An 18,104-nucleotide genomic window follows, 5' to 3' on the forward strand; every position below is an offset into this window, starting at 1 on the left:
CTGACACCTTGCACATACGCCATAATTTGTCTGCTTGCGGCTACCCTGGAGATTTTATTGACTCAGTGGAACGACAGCTTGCACGCCCTGCGCTGCATCGGACCCAAGGCACCCGAAAGCGGGCATCGATTCCATATGTCCCAGGCGTTAGTGAATCGCTGGCACGCATACTGCGTCGCTACGACGTGCAGACTGCGCATGTGCCAGCTCACAAGCTCAGGGGAGATTTGGTGCAAGTGAAGGACCCACTCAGAAAGTAAAAGTTCCCAGGCGTCGTATACGCAATCCCATGTGCCGACTGCGCAGCTGTGTACATTGGCGAGTGAGGGAATTTTGAAAGAAGATTGCGCGATCATCAAAACGGCGTGAGGAAACAGCGGGTGGCTTCGAACGCGCTGGCCGAACATTCGGTATCTGCCAAACACAATATTGACTGGGCACATGCACGTGTGATAGCGAAAGAAAGGAACAGAGCATCACGGCTCTATCTTAATTCGCTGATCATTCAGACTACAGCAAATACGCTAAACCGTAATCATGGTAATCTGCCCCCTTGTATACGCAAGATGTCTGGGTTCTGTGATGCGCCGTATTTAAGGCAACGGTTCCCCGTTTCGCCTCATTGTGAACAAGGCTCCCGTGTGGCAGCCGAAACGTCATTCCATCTTTCTTCTTTTGGTCGGTGTCGTTTATTTTTCGTCATGTCCCATCCCGACCAGACGGGCTTCCTTCAAACTCTTGACTTCAAATTCTTTACCTCCTGGGGAGACAACACTACTGAACCTAATGACTGAGCAATGTGTGAGTTCCTATTTCGTTCCATGAAACGATAGAAATCCTTCCTGAGCTTAGGGTTTGACAAATAAGTATTTAAATTTTATTTGTACTCGTCCTTTGCCTGCGCTATGGTTATGACGCCGAACAAAATTTGTAGTTTATTCAATTTACTGGGCCCTGGTTATAAGAAAAACTTTTCCATGCTGCTTTCCTGCGGCGGAAGGCTTTCTGACACGCATCATTCCACTATGGGGATAGCGACTTATTGTTTACTGCAGACCGCACAGTGAACTGGGAATCTGCAGTAGCATTCGCAATCGAGGAAAATATCTGTTTTTCTTTGTCGGTCCTACCTGAACAAAGGTTAGATGTGAGGAAGGAGCGTGGCGAAGCTGCATAAGTGGCGTTGTTTACTAGTTTACGGGGAAAAGTGCTATCTCGTGTAGGGCTCATCATGATGGTAAATGTTATTGGAAAGTGGTCACTAGATGTACCACATACTGCTGTTGACCATTCGCTTATACCTATCCCACCTTCCCACCAGCTGCCAGAGATAAATCGATGACAGATCGCGAATTTCCGCGCATGAAGGTTATAGCCCGAGAATTGCAGCAGCGCACAGCGTTTGCCGACATCCACGTCCATAAGAACTGTCCACATGAGTCAGAGTAGTTACCCCAAAGAGTGTGGTGCGAGTTGAAATCACCTGCAATAACGACCCTACTAAAGTTTGCCAGTAATCTGTCAAAATATCCTGTGCTACACTGTAAAAACAAAAACACCTTATTAGGTGTTTTCGCATGTCTATAACTAACACCCATGCACCCTTGAAAAAAAGTGGCTTCAGAGTGCCAGTACACCCTCAAAGATGGTACTTCGGTTGGTCATAACACCCTTCTATGGGGCCAATGCACTGGGGTGTTTTAATCACCTTTACACCCTATTGCAGGGTGGAAGCAGTGGCATTCCACCCTTACACCCCTTGATAAAAATCAGTGCGGATAACCTCCATATATTGCATTCCCTAATTAGGAAATACTTTTGCCACTACACGTTCCTTAATGCTTTTCCTATGTGCACATTTGCAATCAAGCTTAATGGTATTCCTGGTAACCACCTGTAATACCAAATGAGCATGTAAAGAGATGCTGCATGCCATTATTTTGACATCTCGAATGGCCCATGCCAGTATGATTGTTTTTTTCAAATTCACAGAGCATGTTACAAAAAAATGTCACACAGAAAGAAACTGGAAGTCTTTTATTCGGCATAGAAGGGTCAGGGTTCGGGCTAGTGGGGGCTCGGGTGCTGGTGGAGGGGGGGGGCGGGCAGGGGGGCACTTGTGTTCTGTTTCTTCATTGATGCACGCTATGGAACCTCATTTATTTACAATACTGCCACTCTCCACCGAGAGCCAAGCAGACGGGCAAAAACATACATGGTATGTACGTAAATACCTAAAAAAATGAAAGATGCAAAACAGTTCCAACAAATGCAGACAACAAAGTATACAATTTTTTTCAAAAACAGAACCGAACAATGAACACAACAGCATGGTGACATTTCTTAAAAAACAACAACAAAACTTTTAGTCGTATGCAACAATAATCGCAGTACACAATATTAATCCTATGCTTTGTCAGTGTCAACACGTGCGCTTGCATAAAATTGGGCCTTAAGCGATGAAATAAAGCGTCGTGCAGCGCATCTTGGCTTCGACACACAGACGCCCAAAAAGAGGTGCTCTATAAAGCAGCACAAATTGTCGGACCCCTTGTCATATGTCAGACTGAACAGCCAAAATCGACCCATTATTGGAACAATACCCTAAGTAGAGTCGATGACTCGAAGAAGCTTCCGCTGCTCAATGAAGGGGAAATGCTCTTCAGCTTCTTTGATGCTGCTCCCAGTATATCCGACGCACGGCGTGGCAGGCTTTTCTTCTTGTTCCTTGATAAAATTGTGAAATAAGTGCATAACAGAGCAGCTGTATAAATGTGCACTGCACCTGGCAAAAAGTACATTCAACATATTTTCTACTCTATATTTAAAATACGCCAATGCCCCTTTAGTGTACAGCAGTGTGCTGGAAAAGGGCCCCATCGGAAACCACTGGTGGTTATCTCACAATTAACAATGCACAGTATACTGCTATGGTTGGTTCAGGAGGCACAAAGCCGGCAGTCTGATCAAGTCATAAATGAGAGCACGTAAGGTCAACCCATTTTTATTCATGCAGCATGCTGTTGCATGGTAATTTTAGATTATGCAAGCTATTTTATCAAACAAAAATGGCTACACTCATCAAAAGCACCTGGGTTAGAGAACTTCTATGCTGCCCCACGAACTTTTCATTTCACATGAACTATAATGCTTATTATGATAGTTAAAAATGTAAATAAACAATAAACAGTACTGGAACACGATGTTTACTACTAAAATATTAACAGCTGGCTCAATCGAAGGCTTCACACAAGGCCTACAGCATACCCTGCACTGGCCAAGTAGATACTGCAGAACCAAACAAAAACAAAAAACGTGGAAAGAGCATACTTAGTGATGGGGCACTACAAAAAAAAAAACAAAGTGCATGTAATACTGTCACGCAGTGGTGACAGTGCATCTCGGTGCATCTTTCGCTACAACAAAACTGATAAAAGTGTGACTTGCGACATCGAGCATTAACAAACAAAGATTACGGAACCGATACGCGGTCCAGAATCAGAGTGATAAGCCTGTATGCCGGCAGCTGTTGAAAAACAACAAATACTGTTTGAAGGTTTCGCGGCAATACATAACACATAACGCATTTCTGAACTTTTGCACATCTTCTTGTGCTAAGTATGAACCAGCCAAGCCCTAGGTCATCGCAATGCTTCCTGAAGTGTTTACATTTAAGGTTTAGTAACAAGGAAAAAGTCTTCTCGCTGCTCTATGTGGCAGTTCTGCAACTTCTTCACACATTATTCATTGAAAGTGTACACTGGAGCTTTGAGTTGAGCTACAATTACATGTGCAACAGCAGAGCATTACCAAACAACCAAACAGCAGAGGCTCTAAAAAATGTCAACACTGAAGCATGGCATGTTAAAACATTTTCCACGCATAGCACATTGTATGCATAGACATCCAGAACATCAGTGGTGAGCCTCAAGAGGCGGCAGAAAGCTCAAGTGTTCAAGAAGTTGTAATCGTTATCGCGGCAGGCAGTCTGAGCACTTTGAAATACTAAAAGTTCGAATACTAAAAATATGTTGACTAAATTGAAATTCAAAAATACCAATTTGGATTTATTGAGAATGTTTACTATAAATGAGAATATCTATGACAGTGCCACATGGTTAATGCATGAAATGTTAGCATCTGTAGTTGAAGGCATTATATTTATAATGCATGAACCTTGAAACACAGCAGTATTTTCTCCCAACCAATGTGGTAAAGCTAATCTCGGAAGAATTAAAATTATTACATCATTTCATTTCAAACTTGGCTAGCAAATTACAGCATTTTTTTTAAACCACTATTAAACTGCATTACCCACCTTCAGAAGCCTGTAGGATAAGACAATGTGGCAAATATTTCTTTTGAAGCAGTCTCAGATTATATATTCCAGACATTAGGAACATGTTAGGTACTAGCATGCATGTGCAGGTTGAGAGACCCCTTTCCAGCAAATGCTAAACCCCACCAAGCTGCCTGCAAGAGCCATCTGATAAAGCACTGCTGGTCCACTGCAGCAGAGTGCTTAGTCAAATGGCACACTGCACCAATCTTGACATTACCAGTGCTTCATCAGGTGACTCTTGTATGCAAAATGACGTGGTAAGCATGTGATGACAGGAGTCTCTTAAAAGTGCTTTTGATTGTACTTACAGTGCAAATAATCCTTTCACAGCAAAGAATTCACAGTTGTGATGAAAACTTGTGTAGTATTTCTATTTGAATTATGAATCACTAATACATATTACAAGTTAGACTGTAAGCCATTTTAGAAACAAAGAAAATTCGCTAATAATGTCGGTTTCAAGTAGGCTGCCTGAATACTCAAATGACAAAGAGAAAGCTTACAAATGATACAAACAACATCCAGAGCTCCCGGTTGGTTCCCAATGTTTGCCAAGAGTTGCAGAATGCATACTGTCTGTACATCTACAATAGAAATAAGAAACACAGCAATGGTGTACCTCCTTGCAGGTAAAAAGAGACAGCCGAGTTTTGAGGCGATAATTTATTGTCTAATTTAGGAAGGCAAATAAACAAAATTGAAAACATGTAGAGGCATGCAAACTCAAAAGCCAAACATCTTACAGCAAAAATTAGCAAAGCTTGTTAAGATTTGAATCAGGTATCACCTAATTCTCTGCTACTAGTTGAACAGATTCGAAAAGGCTGCAGCATCAAAATGGAGGAGAACAATAGGTAATTTAAATTTAGCTAACGCAAAAATTGTTACATATGAAGAAATGCACAGGCTAGTTATGGTTTCATTATTCTTTCTGATGCTCAGTCATGTTTTTAGTATATCTATAAGGCAATGCAAAATGGCAAAAATGTAGGCATTTAGCGAAAAACTGCCAATTAGATAGCACATGCAGCAAACACAAAGGAAACAGCTTAATACTTACTCTTCTTTCTCCTTTCACGTATTCCTTCAGAATATACTTCGAGCACCCGGGCAAATGGTGTCCTTCAAAACCAAGACAAGTGTCCTGTTAAGACCAATTTCAACTGCCTCTTTGCCGTCCTTCTTGATCAGCATGTTGACGTCATGTAATAACTGCAAGTTTGTGTGAATGGTAGCCATAAAGAATTCATTTTACTCAATGTTTTAAGTAACTGAATATTAAAAATCATTGTACAAAAGCTAATGCAATTGATGCCTTTGTATATATCTGAAAAAAAAAAAACTGGCACTAGCAAACAGCAAATACAAATATTTACTAAGGTTAGAAAACTGCAAAAACCATCAGTATTTTGCCACTCATCACCAAACTGCAAGCAATATTAAGGAAAGTCTAATATAAAAAGTAACAAAGCAAAAATTATGATCCTCCTTCCCTCAACTTGGCACACGGCTGAATGGCAATAAAATATGTAATATATCTCTAAACTAAGGGTCCCCGCTCAGCTTTAAAAAGTAGGCTTCAATTCTTAAAGACAATCTACAGACATGCATTGTTAGCATATGAAAGTCAAATTCTTTTCTGGGCCCTTTAAATCAGTAAACTGCTTTCAACACATACATTAAAATTTTTTTAATAACAGTAAGCTACAAATTTGCCTGCAATATGCGCACTGTGATGAGCAAAGAAGGTAAACATATGCGACTAAGGCTATGATAACCGCTTCATATGTAGTACATTTAAGCAAAAGACAAAAAAAGTAAACATCTGGTCAGAATCAAACTCTGTAATAGCAACATCCGGTACAATATTTGGCCACAGAATTCAAGCTGTCGACCTCTACTTGAATGCTGAGGCATCAGTATCGAATATCCATTTATTCTAGTCTAAAAACCTTACAAAAATCAAGTAATGCGGTCAAACAGTTATGTTGAAATGTGACCACAAAAATAATGAAAACTGGATGGTTTGAACCACATCAGCTGACTTAGCACGTGTACAAGTGCCTTAATTGAAGTCTTGCTGGAAATAAAATACGTACCTAAATGATTCTTCGAGAGCGAAAGTAAACGCCATAACAAAAGCAGCTTAGCAAAAATGCAACTTCACACTGCATGCAACCGCAAAATATGGTCCCCGTAAAATGAAAAATGCTCCCATTGTGATTAAAAAAGGCAAATCCAGACGCGGGGAAGTTAACATAGGCTGATGATAGCGGCATATAGTTTACGCAGTTTGGAATAAACTATTATGCAACCAGGCCGGACGACCAGCGCACTTCGATGCCGAGAGCACGAGCCCAGAGGTGTGCCGAGCTGAACGGCCGCCGAGAACGAACATAGCCTCCTCGAACAAAAAGTTTAAACAGAAGGGCTGCGGGAGGACGCTCCCCGAGCAGCAGGACGGCGCGCGCCTATCCTCCGAGCAAATAAAAAAAAAAGGGGGGGGGGGGGGGGGGGGGGTCGCCGCTCCGAGTGAAAGAAGATGAAGCATGAAGGAGGTTTCAGGACAGCGAGCGCGAAGTGTAGGGGGGAGGGGGGGAGTCGAGAGTGCCGCACGAACGGAAACGGTAAAACAAAACCGAGTCGTTGCGAACTGAACACAAGTATCAAACTGTCAAGAAACGAAAATCGTTTCGTGAACCTCCTGCGCGTACAAAATGCAAGGAAACGTAGCACATACATTATTTCTGTTCAAGAAAGTTGAGACTGATGTTCTTGCGCGAAATCTGCTTAACTCGCCGCGACATCTACCACATATGCGATGTCATTTTGGCAGCCAGGTGAAAACAAGCGCGTGTCTCACGTTTTCATTTCAGCACATTCTGGTGCGTTCCGGCACAAAAAGACACAGAATGCAGCAATCCGATAGGACACTGTTCCCACAAGCGCAATATGCGTGAGAATATGCTTACCTTTACAGACGATTGCGTCAGCCGCAAAGTACGCTGTCCGCCTTCGCATCACCGGCACCGAAGCAACCAGTGCGATTTCAGCGCGAGTGCAATGTAGTCGGCGCATATACCTCTTAGTCACGCAGAAAAAAAAAATCGTCCATGCCTTCTTCTTTCGAACATCTCAAACATAAAGCGGTGCAGCAGTCCTTCGGCCTGAGCAAAGCAAAAAGAATTCCGGACACTTGCCGACACGATAAATGCCCGTTTGCGTTAAACGCCACATGTAGAAGGCACTTCACAAGCGTACACACTTCTGTAACACATATGCATGGAAATGCAACACATTTCACGAGGGTAAACAATCGAAGAAGCACATTCAGCATTCGCCGAAACGTTGTCGAAACGCACCCCACAATGCTAACGGCCATATTGTGAAATTTGAAAAGAGCGTTCGTAGCTACCGGCGGCCTCCTGGCGGTGAAATTTTGTTTCAGTTTCTGTTTCATTTTTTGAAAACAGTCGTGTGTAATTTTAATTTTAGCGTTACTTTTGGTGCTTTGTTTAGGTGTTGGGTTATATTAGCAGCGCCGCTTGTGTATAAAAGGCTACGAAGTTACGCAGCCATATACCCCCAGCATGTTAGGTGATATTGCTTGCCCGTAACACCCTAAGGCATATTCTCCAACCAAAGCACCCCTTTGGCATGCAAGAGGTGATTTCCAATGGCACGAACACACTAGACTCAGGGTGTAAGGGTGTTTTGAATCATACAAATGCCCAAAAAGGTGTTTTTGTTTTTACAGTGTACGTACAACTATGGGGCAGTAGACGTTAGCGACTGTGACAGGGCCACACTGCGGCAATGTGATATCTACAGCCAAAAGCTCACAGTCGGAATTCATTATTGTTTTGCTTGTTTTTGCCTGGTGACATAAGTTTTACGATATCAAAGTCAATGAGCCACCGCTCCTACCGTTTACACGATCGGTGCGGAAAACACGAAATTCCATTAAGGTAAATGACTTTGCGGGGGAGAGCTAAGTTTCTTGTAAGAGCCCTATGTCTGGCTTATGTGTTGAAACGAGATGTCCCCACTCCCTGAAGCCACTTCTTCCTCCTCGTCCTTCTGCTTGCTGATTACAGCGCGAATCTGCAACACACGTTGTCAGCGGTGCACGGGAGAAGCGCCCAGCACTCTTTAACGTAGGCATTCAGAGCACATCGCCAGAGGCCACTCGGTGAGAGGTGAGCGTCCCGTCGATAGCTCAGTTTTTAACGCGGTAGCGTTAAGGAGCTCGTGTCGCAGAAATGCCGGTGTCGTTGGCGGCGTTGGCCGTGAGCGATAAATCCCGGCATGCACTTCATAAATAAACATGCACTTCATAAATAAAAAGCAACTTCCAAGATGGGCTGGGTGGGAATCGAACCAGGGTCTCCGGTGTGCGAGACGGAGACGCTACCACTCAGCCACGAGTTCGATGCTTGAAATCGGTACAAAAGCGCTTCTAGTGATTTCGGTGTTGCCTTAGAAACGTGCCGTAGAACGTTATACTGCGGTGTATATCGGTAATTATGAGCATGTTACCTACAGAAGTCGCAGTTACACGAGTAGCGAAGTACGTTTCCGCTACATTTCTTCTACAGAATCAAGCGTCTTTCCTTTCTTTAGATCCCTATCTTCGCTCACCCGCTTCTCCCCTTCGGGCCGCGCGGGTAACGGTGCGAGGATGCCCCAATACCCTTGCGTTTAATAAGTTTTCTCGACGAGGTGCAATAACGCTATCGCGTTCCACTCGTGAAGGCGAAGCTTAAGCGTCCTCCAAATTTTTTTTCTTTATTGCATGGAAGTACTTCGAGCAATTTAACCAGGTCGCATTCAGCAACCTGTTAATACACAGTTACACCAGCATCGAGCTTTCACTTTGATCACACATCGAAATTCCGAGAGGCATATACAAGCTGAGTTGGTAAAGCGGTGGAGTGTACAGGTTCAACACTGGGAACATCCACAGGTCGCTGGTTTGAATCCGGCTAGCATTTATTTTTCTAGAGGGAAGTTCCATCTCTTGAAGCTTCATTTCCTGCATGTGCATAATCACAACAAAATAAAACAATATGATTTTTCAATGCCGCTCAGTATTGAAGTTTATAATCTATGCAACATCCTTTTACGCCATGAAAACGAATGCAACGTTTATTCATAAATTTACGAAGCAACTCATTTCCGCAACAAAATTAAGAAATACATTAAGACGTTTTCGCGACAACAAGACTGTCATGTGCTGCGTTGCCAAAAAGCCACAAGCCTTTATATTAGTCTGTTTGCCTCTGTATCTGAGATGCAGAGAACGTAGTTTGACCGACGATGTTCCTGAGTGATGTCTAACTTGAAACTATTTCTCACCAGAAGGAGTGGTAGCGACGACAGCTAAGCGAAAATATTTGACTTTATCCAGACATAGATATTATTGTAGATCCTAATTAAAGCCGTTCGATTTCTTTTCCCATCCTAGTCTCTTAGCCAGTTATGAATTGCCTGTGTTTGATATCAGGTAAAAGAGTTCTACACAAAAATAAGCTCCTGCCATGTCCTTTCGTTCCTGAATTTTATAGACATCTTGCCCGGTTCATTGCCTGCATCGTGTGATGTATTATATTGCACTAATACTAAGTATTTTAAACACAATAATAATGTATCCTGTGGTTTATTTTATCGTCTGATGCAAGAACAAAAAGAAAAAGGAATGTTTACCTTTATATATAATAGGTATTCTCGGCTTCTATTTTGGGAAATAAATAATGGAGTTATGTTTGGGCGACTTCCCGTGCTCCGTACACCTGTGTTAGCATGTTACGCAAATTATACTCTCTGAATCCTACAACGCTCCACGCTAATAGGCAGTACCATGGGACAAACTTCGATTGCTGACTTGGAATGTGTCGCTGAAGGAATGCTAGTACGTGAGAACGTCATATGAACATCGTTGCATCATCTCGCCGGAACAATGGTCAGCAGAGCTAAATGACAGAGCTTGCATTCACTCAGTTCAAAGATGCAGAAAGGAACCCTTTGTGGAATCCCCCAGCAGTCGATTCTTGCTATTGCCACTGTTATCCGCGGCACCTCCATGATATTCAAATCCATGTTTCTCAGGTGGAATTTAGCCTTAGAGAAACGCGGATGGATGGTGAAAGTTGAGAAGGAAGAAGTTATAATGAAAAATAGAAGAATAGTTCTGTGAAGTTCATTGCAATGTTGGGTGGCATGACAGCTGTGGTAAGGTAAAATTCGAACAAGACCGGAGAGCTGTCCATATAAATACAGGCTGCATTTTGAAACAAAAATACACCTTTCTTTTCAATGCAGGCCGTTGACAGCAATCTGAACGGTAAGTGCGACAACAGCAAGGTGTTAAAGGTTTTCAGATACCTCGATAAATTTTTAGTACTGTTAAGCAAGCAAGAAACAACTGCATAACAGTCCACTGCTAAAAAAATTTAAGCTGGTTTTAAAAAACCTCAGCCACGATTTGGAATGCACCTGCGAATAGCCACAAGATAATTACCTACAGTGTCTGGACATGGAGCTCCTCTTGGAACCAGGGACAATCTGTTAGATGTCCAAACCTCGAAGCCAGAAGGAACTTTTGTCCCATTACTCGTCCCAATCTAATAGAGTTAAATGGGCTATAGCGACATCCTGATTACATTAGGCAATAAAGAAATCATGTCAGTACTGCCTGCAGGAATGTTTTCAGTTCCAGGTTTTACAATTCCAATACAAGCTGGGCTTCCGCAGACAGTAATCTCGGCAGTGGTTGAATTCCTGCTTCAGAAGGTCAAAGGCAAGATAATAAATGACAGGTTAGAGAAGAAAGGGTAGGCAGTGAACGCGATGGTTAGATGGCATCCTCGAGGCGCTGCAGATGAAGTTATGTGATGTTAGGAAGATAGTGAGAGACCGGAAAGCGTGGCGTGAATGGTCCATAGGGTCACGAAGAGTCGGACATGACTGAACGACTGAACGGAACGGAGAGGTTAACAGGAGGGTGAGGCCAGTTGTTGTTCCGTACAGCTATTGTGCAGCACATAATTTGAAAAAAGATGCCAGTGTCTTCAAGGTACAGTCTTGGTCAAAAGTCCATAAGCCAGAGCATTTTCATCTTAGCCGAAAAATGAAGCTGTCACGCCATCGTCAAAAGACAAATATTATTTAAAACGCTATGATATCATCTGTTATCACAGCAAGGAAATATCTCATAGCATTTCATGGCCCTTTAGCTTTTAAAGATGCCGTGATGCCTTCATTTCGCACCTGAGGCAAAACTCCTTTGCCCTTCGGACTATTGAACAAGGGTGTACCTTAAGTGATTTTCGCCCCCTCCCCCCCCCCCCCCCCCTAAGCTGGCTACTTTGTTTTCCATGATAAAAAAAAATGCCCTAAAGAGAAACTTGTGGCTTACGGCATTCTCATATGTTTGTAAGTTGTAGAGACGGGTGATCTACCAGATTCCGCTAACATGTGGAAAAGTGTGCATAGGGCAAACAGAAAGATGCCTGAATGAACGTCTGAGAGAACATGCTGGGAAAAGGAACTGGGTCCAATCTAGCGGCTCACTACAGAAAATGTCAATGCATGCCTGGGTTACTTGATACCGTGATTCTTTATAGAAGTCGAGACAGCGTAGTTCCTGATTTGAAGGATGTTTTCTTTAGAAACCAAAAAAGCTCAGCGTGTGTGAGTGACGCGCCAAAATTCGATCTATAAGAGCAAACATGCCTTCTTAAAAGGCCTTTGTTAAATTTTAGTAGTTTACCGAGCATGACTTAAACATTCATCGCTCATTTAGCTTTTGTTGTATACTTTACACATACCAACGACGATATTTTAAGTAGCCATCTTCTTTTAGCTTTTGCCCTTTTTTTTTTATTTATTGCTCTTATGCCCCTTAGCATCATGATTGTCGCGTTGCCTCATCTGATTTTCTTAACATTGCTTTCGTGCATGTCTGATTCTTTCATCGTCCGCGTTCGTTTGTTATATACTTCATCCAGACACACGGAATATTCCACTATTATTTTGAGTTCCAACATCTTTTAGCCTTATCACCTATTTTGGGTTTTATCGCTCTTACGACCCTTTATGCCATGTGACGTTGATTGCATCTGATAGCTCCTGCCACTGCCTTCGTGCATATAGTGCATGTTTTGCTAAATAAAGGTTAGTTGCCAGTCAGCGTTCTTTCCTGTCCCTTCTTTTTTTTTCGTCTTTGAGCTACTTCATTTCGATTAATTTTATTTTTTTATCATAACGGACCATGGCCCCAATAAAACGTTTTGCCTCATTATATATGCTTGAATACCGAATGCCGCGCGAGTGTATTAGAAACTTCTTAATTGTCCGTTGCAAAATATTCCAAAAATAAACCACTTCCCAACAATGTAAAAAACATAGTCTATTTGTTTGCGTTTTTCTTGCAGGTTACACAATCCGTTCTTGAAAGTAGAAAAAAATTTCTTCCCTGCACGCTGAGATTGTGAAAAGCAGATCGTAATTATTCTTACTCAGTGTAAGACATTGGATTTTGATATGTAATTTTCTGCTTGTAACTGATGGTCCATACGAAAACAATGAAAGAGAAAGATAGTGACGATGAAAATGACGCTGCAGTTAGTGATAGTGATGATGGTAGCGATGAGTTTCATTTTGCATTCGTTGATAACAGCAATGATGATAGTAGCTGTGACAATGAGGATGCAGTCATTGAAATGATTCATTTTAAACCAGCCAAAGGACGAGACCCCAGGATGAAGAGGACAGGACAAAGCTGGACTAATAACTGAATGTTAATTGAACGAAAGAAGACAACGAAGACTCGTTCTGAAAAGCACGCGCACAACCCAACCGGTGAAATGGCAGGAAATTGTGAAGAAGAAGAAGAAGAAGGAAATGCAAAGTCAAGTCCTAACTAACGACTTTTCTAATAGAGCGAATTCCTTACAATGAAGGCTAACCGACGCCTTAGCCACACACTTGTCCTCAGCCTTAGCAATGTAATACGCTTCAACCAACTCTAGACAGAATTGTTTACCATTGCTGTAAACTACTCTCGTATTACTGAAATCAGGCGTATAAAGAGACGGGTCATCCTCCTATTTACACTCCCGGGATTGCACATGTAGCGCCAGATTAGAATTCGCCTTCCCTCCTAGGAAATTAGAGGGCTCCGTCAGGCGCACATTTAGACATCTACCTGTCTGCCCGTAGTAGCATCGGCCACAATTGAGCGGAATGCGATAAACCACCTTCTTTCTGCAGGTGGTGAACCTTTTCTTATGTGACACTGTGCAAAGAAAACTATCACAAGCTGCATTGTAGAGTCCCTTTCTAACTCTGGCGTACAAGCTTCCTATCTTATTTTTCGCTGTAAATACAACGTAAACGTCGTATCCTGCCACAGGTTTCTTGAGTCAGTGCGAAACGCCATGGAGGTAAGGTATGGCAGCCACATTCTTTCGCCGCGGCGCCGCACCAACATCAACCTGCCCCATTTTGCTCTTCCTGTAACGTTTTAAAACACGTTCTGACAGACGAGCGAGATGGAAATTTGGAAAGCCTGCCGCCAACAACTTCGAAATTTGTTGTGAAAATGCATGTCCAGCCTTGTCCTGTCCTCATCTTCCCTGTGTCTCGTCCTTTGGCTGGTTTAAAATTAACCGTTACCAAGTCGCCCAGTCGTCAATCTCATTGAAATGAGTCATGCAAAGGGGCATTCCCCATTTCCGCTTTTAGCAGACTTGCGTGCAATACAATGTTCGAGCATTTCTCTTCGAATAACTCCCAGCCGTTACCCGAACCTGAAGACCGAGGAAATGCCGTAAAATATTTAGCCTGTACGAAAATGTCCCGATTTGAAAACTATGCAGTCTTCGCATTAAAATATTAGCCTGCGTTCAAGTGCCTCAGGTAGGCCAAATCAGTAAAGGCGTCTTCACTACGACGTCCCTCATAGCCGGTGTCTCACTGGGACATTACATATCATATACTTTCCGTTAGTCCATGCGTCAATTGGCATCGCACGCATGAGCAATACTTTAGACATGATCTAAAGCTGTCCCCCAAAAGACCGAGAGGCAGTGGTGAAAACATTAAGCAGAATATTACGAAGTGCAATAGCGCACAGAACTGATCAATCCCCCTCTTTGGAATGTATCTTTCGACACGATGCATCGACAGCAAGAGTGTTCCCATTTAGCTTAAACCATATGTTTATTTTTTATGCGGGTGACAAGTTACCGCTTGTCCCTATTGCGAAGTCGCGTGCTCAGTTTAAACAAATTGCATGCGAATGTTTTCGTGCTCCGAAAATGAGCAATTCTTATGCTACGTCTCGACATAATGAGTGGTCTCGAGAACACCGTGGAACAAGCAGGATGACGAGATATTTTTTTCTATACAACACCGACGCAGATTGTTGAAGGATAAGATAAGTGAGAAAATCGGGACATAATTTCAAGTGACAGTTTTATTTAACTGTCAAGTCTTACCTGCTGCACCAACTCGCTTTTGCCTTGCGGCTCGTTTGTTTCTTCATTCCTTGACTAAGACACATCACCTGTGACTTCCTGCGGAATTCACTTAAAAGTGCACCACAGTACCCATGTTTTTTTTTTTTCCGATACGCAGCCTTCGGATGAAACTCCAGATCTGCGGAAGCTTAGTGCGGAGAGTAAACTACTTGGCTAGTTTATTCATATTATATAGATAGGAAAACAGACGCAGGGCCAGTGCAAAGAAGGCACATACCACAATGCGGGACATGCAACTGATTTATTTCGATGAAAAGTGCTCATTTTAAAAGAATTCCCTGCGCACACAATCTCAATCTCACAATCTCAGGCACCCACGATAAGACAACTGCAACATGTTGCATGGGCGTGCGAAGCCATATCCGCGACAAAAAGAAAAAAAAACAACAGAGAAACATCTACGTAAAGAGCGCGCAGTCTAATGGGCACTCAGATACAGAGGAAAAGGAAAAGCAATGAGGCACAGGCGAGATATGAAGTTACGATCTCCTGTTTACTGAAAAGGCGCTTTAACCAAACATACGAAATGTACATAAACAGTGCTTGGTGAATGCAAATACTCTAAATCTTATCACAACATTTTAATGCTCTTCCAGTAGGAAAAAATAAATGTTTTTTAACATTCGAATCTATTTCACGAAAACAGGCGAATTCAGCACACGTTCATTAGAGAAGTTCAAGGGGTTGTGAAAGGTGTCCATCTAAATTTCGACTTGCTCATCCGCTCAGTAATTAAAAATGTCATAAAGCCTTGATTCACTTTTTAAATGCCAAAATTTTTGTACTGCTTGTACTTGATGTACAGTCCTTGTCAAGATTTATTCGTCCCACCCTCTCAAATAGGAAGAACCTCCACAATTGCTAAACCGGCGCTACTAGACAGCTCAGAATACGACACCCTAAGCTCTACCCTTTTGATGACGGCTTTACATACTTTCCGCTAGATCTATTTGAGCATCCATTTATTCATTCCATTCGACCTTAATATTCAAAAGGCAATATGGATCAAATAATGCCGCAGTCAGTACCTTCAATATATACGACCTGGTAAAATAATGTTATTTCTTTTATGAAATCCCTTACAGCTTATAAATATTTGCCAACTCCAGCACTTCTTTCCTAAACAGGCACCAATACGTTTACGACCGGCAAACACTACAGTCCTTTCAAAATAACCTGAGAAATACTCTTCAGTAAAAGGTTCGATTTCTTACTCACGTTTCACAAGTTTTCAGAAAAAAAAGTTAAACCTTTCCCTGCTCAATTTACTCTGGTTTCTATATTGTTGTATTCTGATTTGTTATTCGTTGTGTATGACTAAATGTGCTTACATATCGTCTACATCGTTTCGCAGCGTCTGTTGCTCTAACGTTCTTTCTTTAAACAGCTGTATTATGCTGTCACGGAAAACAAGTTGTTATAGTTTACTGGTAGGGATCATTAAACCAGAGTTTTTTATCAAACTGTTGCGATTCATAGATTCATTGAAAAATTTATTAGTTCTTGAAACTTTTCGGAGACTGGTGATACCCTAGCCCCGCAGCCCAGTGGCCTGCCTGATAGTTTGCACCATAGGCACAGTGTCCTTTAAAGGCCACGACCGCCGAAACTATCCGCGACACCAGATTTTTTATCAATCAAAACCTCCGTTTTTAATACAGGTTCTTAGGGAAATCTTCTAATAAATGCTTTGCCTTAAACAACTTCGTGGTGGCTGCCAGTACATTCATTTTTGTATACTGTATTCGCTCTTTTGGTTGATAATTAACTTAAATCCTTTCTACTGAACATTTTCTATTTAGGACACGACTTTCAGTCTCACTGCCGGAAAATGCAAGCAAAAGGGTAAACACTCATACTTTTACGTTTGAACGCTATTCGAGATTCCGGTCGCAACCAGTTTCTCCGAACCTCTTCAGATGGTGTCATTCGACCTAGATCTTTTTCCCACTCTGCTTCCCGCTCTTGGCGTTGTCTTGTTACCGTACTGAGAGTATCTGGGGGTGTAGCTCAGATGGTAGAGCGCTCGCTTAGCATGCGAGAGGTACTGGGATCGATACCCAGCACCTCCACGGATATTTTTGTTTTTCTTCTTTGATCTCGTGTCCGGCAATAAGGTATTTCCGTCAGTTCAAAACTTGAGAGTTCATTGTGCACAGGTGTGTTACACTTCCATCCAATATAGAAAGGGTGTCGTGTATTATATTCCATACTGTCTTTTATACACGTACTGTCTATGTCTGCCGCCATCCGAAGTAGCACTAAGCGTTTTTTTTTCGCCATCCAATTCTTTATTGTACTAATGAAGTCACACGTGAGGTTGCTTCATTATGACTAACCATCCAGCTCTATGCTTTAGTTCGCCACACAAAGTGTTTCTTTTGAAGCTGGATTGTTAATTCTATGCAGGCTGTTACGGTAAACTTGCCACAGTGGTTGTACAGGGAAGGAATAAAAATGAGAAGGGCCGCGGCCATTCTCCACACTATGGTAAAATGACAATACAAGCTCTGAAAACAATATGCATGTTAAATACCGGATTACATGCAAGCATATGACGCGGCTGATAAGTCCCGATGATGCCATGCGTTTTCATAGTCGCTGTCAATTATTCACTGTTAAGGTAAGTAAAAAAAACATCAAAATAAAAGCTTAAGGGGCCAAGTGTTGTTTTTTCCTGTGTTGTGTTTCTTTTCATGTGACTGTGTTTGTTGCGCCACTTTTTCTGGGAACTATTCAACAGGAACATGTTCAGGACCTTAACTCTTGTTTTAGAACAAACGAAAATTGCCTCACAAATCGTGACGTGACTAGCGCTATGTACGATAATTCACTTTTACCTTTATCACTGCAATTGTACCTTCGCTATGAGTGTAAAGGTACAATCTGCAGCCTGGCTATTAAAAATATTGGATAACAAATTTGCCCACCAAATGAAGATGTAGCCTTGAAAATAGGTTTCTGCATTAAAAGCTTTCAACAGCGTTCATTAGAAAAGCACCGCCTCATGTAGCGAGTTAAATCAAATTGCATCTTTTCCCACGTCCTCTCAGCGGCTTTGAAACTGTGGGAGTCAAAGCGAGTTGACACCTTTTGTAATGAAAGGTGATGTTTTATGAACTAGATACAATTACCTACTTTCTGATGAATGGTGGGATTTAGCGCAAAAGCATAGAAGCATTGTTCAGGTTTTCTTGAAGCGTGAAAGAGTGCTTTGT

At 42.1% G+C, this 18,104-nt stretch overlaps 1 non-coding gene across 1 annotated transcript; it reads left to right on the top strand.

Moving 5' to 3' along the window:
* The first annotated feature begins 16,885 nt into the window (after window positions 1-16,885).
* On the top strand, window positions 16,886-16,958 carry TRNAA-AGC (transfer RNA alanine (anticodon AGC)). The gene has a single exon. It is a non-coding gene; the product is annotated as a tRNA-Ala (tRNA).
* Window positions 16,959-18,104: the final 1,146 nt, after the last annotated feature.

Source organism: Amblyomma maculatum, chromosome 11 (genome assembly GCF_055883805.1).
Source record: "Amblyomma maculatum isolate TAMU_Amacu chromosome 11, ASM5588380v1, whole genome shotgun sequence".
Lineage (NCBI taxonomy): Eukaryota > Metazoa > Arthropoda > Arachnida > Ixodida > Ixodidae > Amblyomma > Amblyomma maculatum.